This window comes from Peromyscus californicus, unplaced genomic scaffold (genome assembly GCF_007827085.1).
Source record: "Peromyscus californicus insignis strain IS unplaced genomic scaffold, ASM782708v3 Scaffold_20__1_contigs__length_68692818, whole genome shotgun sequence".
Taxonomy (NCBI): Eukaryota; Metazoa; Chordata; class Mammalia; order Rodentia; family Cricetidae; genus Peromyscus; species Peromyscus californicus.
The window spans coordinates 63,190,556-63,194,927 of record NW_026294503.1 but is presented as its reverse complement, the minus strand read 5'-3'; positions in this window follow the sequence as shown (position 1 = coordinate 63,194,927).

Below are 4,372 nucleotides of genomic sequence, written 5' to 3'. Positions count from 1 at the left end.
GCCCTAGATTGTCTGACAACCCCCACCCCAGTGGTCAAAGTGGGAAACCTTCCTTCTTCAAGTTGTTAGTTATTGTGGGGGTTCAGAGACCCCCCCCAAACAGTGTAGGGTATTGCCATTACCATTGTTTGCCTCCCAGAACTCGAAGGTAAGGCCTTACTCCTGAGGACACCACATGCTTTGGACAGAGGATTTGGAGGAGCTGAGTTGGAACTGTATGTGAATGTGGTACCCATGGCTAGAGAGATCATGGACCTTAGAGGATAGCCTCTGCTGCTATCTTCCTAAACCAATATAATTTCTAAATACTTATCATTATGCCAGATACACATGGCTCTCACCCCCCTCAAAGAAGCTTATTTTTTCAGCACATAGAGACAATTACAGAAATCCACTTCGAGGAGCAGATGAAGGGGCATAGCCATGTCAAGGACTCCAGTGCCCCAGACCCGTAGAAATGGCACAGCCTTCCCCAGGTGAGGCTCAGAGAAAAGGGAAAGCCTTCCTCTGGTCCAAGTATGGATGTTACAAATGATTGACTTTCAGCTCAAACTAGTGTATGCAGAAACTATCAACCACAGCTCCCTCTCCCTGGCTTTTTACAGTCTCCCTGAGACTGCTCCCTAGAGAGATTGCCTCTGGAGACTCGCTGAACTTGCTTCCTTGATTCAGCTGTATAAAACAAACTTCTTAAGTTTCAAGGCTGCTGCTAGTGCATCTTCATCAAAGTGCATGGCCCACCTGATTACAGATTTTCTGTATGTGTGTGTCCTAGTTAGGGTTACCATGACTGTGATAAAACATTGTGACCAAAGGAACTTGGGAGAAAAGGTTTATTTCAGCTTATACTTCCAGATAACAGTCCATCACTGAGGGAAGTCAGGGCAGGAATTCAAACAGGGCAGGAACCTGGGGGCAGCAGCTGATGCAGAGCCTATGGAGGGGTATTGCTTACTGGCCTGCTCCTCATGGCTTGCTCAGCCTGCTTTGGATCACCAGCCCAAGTATGGCACCATCCACAATGGGCTGGGCCCTCCCCATCAATCACTAATTAAGAAAATGTCCTACAGCTGTACCTAATGGAGGCATTTTCTCAACTGAGGTTCCCTCCTTTCAGATAACTCTAGCTTGGGTCAAGTTGACATAAAAGTAGCTAGCACAATTGACCCCTTGTCAGCTTGACACACAAACACATCACTGTTAAGCCTTTCCTGTTATTTCTTCCTTGTTATTCCCCAATATCACACATTAACATAAACATAATATAAACATTCCAAATTTTAAGAGTCCCACAGTCTTTTTTTTAAGCTTTTAAGCATTTATTTTGTAGTATGTGCATCACAGGAAACACAACACAAGAAGCCAAGAACAGCCCCCCCCCCCGAGTCACAGCAGATCAGCTTGACGTGTCCTTCCAGATGCTGCAAGTGTACATACATTTAGGGAATTGAGATTATACAGTGTGTACCATGCTTTCTCCCACATTGTGAATATTCACCAACTAAAAACCTCACGCCACATGAGTATTTTGATAACCAGGAGTGCACCACACCCTCTCAGTCTGTCAGACAAAACTGTAATCCTGTCTTCCTTGGCAGCAAAAACTTGGAAGACAAAAATGGCAGCAGGCCTCTAGATAGAAGGACTGGCGAAGTCAGAATTAAAGTTCTGCATTCCTCAGTGCTCAGCTCACAAGGAAACCCAAAGCCACAGACCACACTTAGTTCAGCAGTCCTAAGTTTATCATGAGATCTATACACTAAAATATGAGGAAGAAGGCGTGTTCCTGCCCAATAAACGTAATCCTATGGAGCAGCTGAAGATGCACCTACGGCAGGGCTTCTCAGATGTCAGTCTCAACACAGCACAGCGCTGCACATCTCCCCCTGTGAGCCTCCCTCGACTCCTCCACAGTCAGCCTAGCAACATGAATTAACTCACACTGTCCAGACATGGTTTAACAGTTCTATGCTCAAGAGGAACCTTTTCTGTCAAGCTATCCTTTTAACCATATGTTGTCCTTTAGGACATTTATGAATTTCAGATGTTGTAGAATGAGCTTTGCCCAATAAACACAGGTTTCTTCCCAGAAATGCACGTATGGATCCCTGGGCACAGCTGTAACTGTCTTCCAGATGTGGTGGTCCTAGCAAAGAGACCTTCCCTCATCCATGCTCTTCTCTGCACAACTCCCGTTCGGGATGGTTCTAGTGAGGGCAGTACAAAGGTCACCCCCAGAAGACAGCTCTTCCAAAAGACTAGCAGGACACTTCTAGTGACGATTTTGCTACTTCTAACATCCTTTGGGACTTATCATCTAATACTTGGCAACATTAACTGAAATGCACACCGGAACAATGGCTAGACACCCAGGAACCAACCAACAGGCACAGTACCTTACTCTGCACTATTTTTTCCCCTACCCACCTCCACCACCTGGTAACAGTACCTGCTCAAAGACCAACTTTAACAATCCCATTCCCCCAGGGTAACCAGTCCTATGAAATAACAACCCTTAAAAGGTGTTGGTAACCCTCTGTTTTTTTTTTTTTTTATCATGTTGTGCATTTCTTACATTTATGAATTAGCGTATGCGTGTGGGCACGAGCATGCCATTGTGCCTGTCTGGAGGCTAAAACACAATTGGTGAGTCACTTTTCTCCTTTTATCATGTGGATCCTGGAGGTCAAACTCAGGTCACCAGCTGGGTGGCAAGCGCCTTTACCTGCTGAGCTACCCTACCAGTGCATTATGCACATTTTCTTACTACTTTGAGACAAAAGGCTGTGTAGCCCTGGCTGGCCTGGAACTCACAAGGTCCACCTGCCTCAGCCTAGGATTAAAGACGTGCATTACCACAGCAAGTCTATTATGCACTTAAAAGTCTAAAGACTAGATGTTTCCAACAATTACTTCAGTTTTCCCGGCATATGCACAGTGCAGTAAAGAAACTGCACAAACCTAACATACCTATAAATAACAATGTTCCCATCTCTCTTAACCCAGGGGTCAGGTTTATGTAACTGTCATGTTTTTGTGGGGATTTTAACAATTTCACTTCCTAAGTGGTTTTAAGAGTTTTTTTCATATGAATTTTAACACAACTTTAAACCATGTCTTTCCACTACCTCTACTTTGTCACATACCGGCAGCCTCTTTACCATCTAGGGAGACTAGGTCTTGCGTATTTCGACTTGTCTGTCTTCTGTATACACGATATATTGCAAAATAAGATGCACAGGTAAAAGGGACAATGGCTAATCTCGCATTACCAAAACTTACGTTAGTATTAGGCTGTTGTTAGTTGTTTTTGCTCTTTACTCTTTTGGAGGGCCGCCACCCAGCTCCCAAATAAAGTGCGTGGAGACTTACGATTATTTATAAATGCCTGGGCTTAGTTTGGCTTGTTTCTTGCCAGCTTTTCTTAACTTTAAATTATCCCATTTACCTTTTGCCTCTGGGCTTTTTCTGTGGTGATATTTTGTGCTCTTATAAATAAAGCTTGCTTGGAGATCAGAGTGCAGAGCCAGCCACTAGAGGCCAGGCAGTGGTGGCACACACCTTTAATCCCTGCACTTGGGATCTCACGCCTTGGATCCCAATACTTGGGAGGAGGAAACAGGAAGTGATAAGCGGGGGTGGAGACTCTGCCCTTTCAGTCTGAGGATTCCTAGAGGTAAGAAATCCTTCTAGAGGCTGGCTGCTCTGTTTCTCTGATCTTTCAGCTTTCACCTTGATATCTGACTCCAGGTTTTTATTATTAGACCAAAATATCTTATTTCACTCTTACTCCATGGCTGGCTGTGTGGCTGTGTGGCTGTGTGGCTGTGTGGCTGCGTGGCTGCGTGCCTGGGTGGCTGGCCCCTAGCATCCTCCTCCCCTTATTCCCTTGCTCTTTCCTTTTTCCTCCCAGATTTCTCCTTCTATTTACTCTCTCTGCCTGCCAGCCCCACCTGTCCTTTCTCCTGCCTTGCTCTCAGCCATTCAGCTCTTTATTAGACCATCAGGTGTTTTAGACAGGCAAAGTAACACAGCTTCACGGAGTTCAACAAATACAATATAAAAGAATGCAGCACATCTTCACATCGTTAAACAAATGTTCCACAGCATAAACAAACGTAACACATCTTAAAGTAATATTCTATAACATTAGGCCCTTCATACGCTTGCTCTCTTCCTCCCTCCCACACCAGCACAAGTCTGTGTTGCTCAGAAGTGGTTTGATCATTCCATTTCCAAAAGACAGCATGTCACCATGAGTTTAAACAGGAGAATCTACAACATGTGTTATTTACGACGTCTACCTTTAACATACTTTGTGCACTTCTGAACTCCTAGAAGGACTAGATGTTTCAGATGAGGACATAAATTT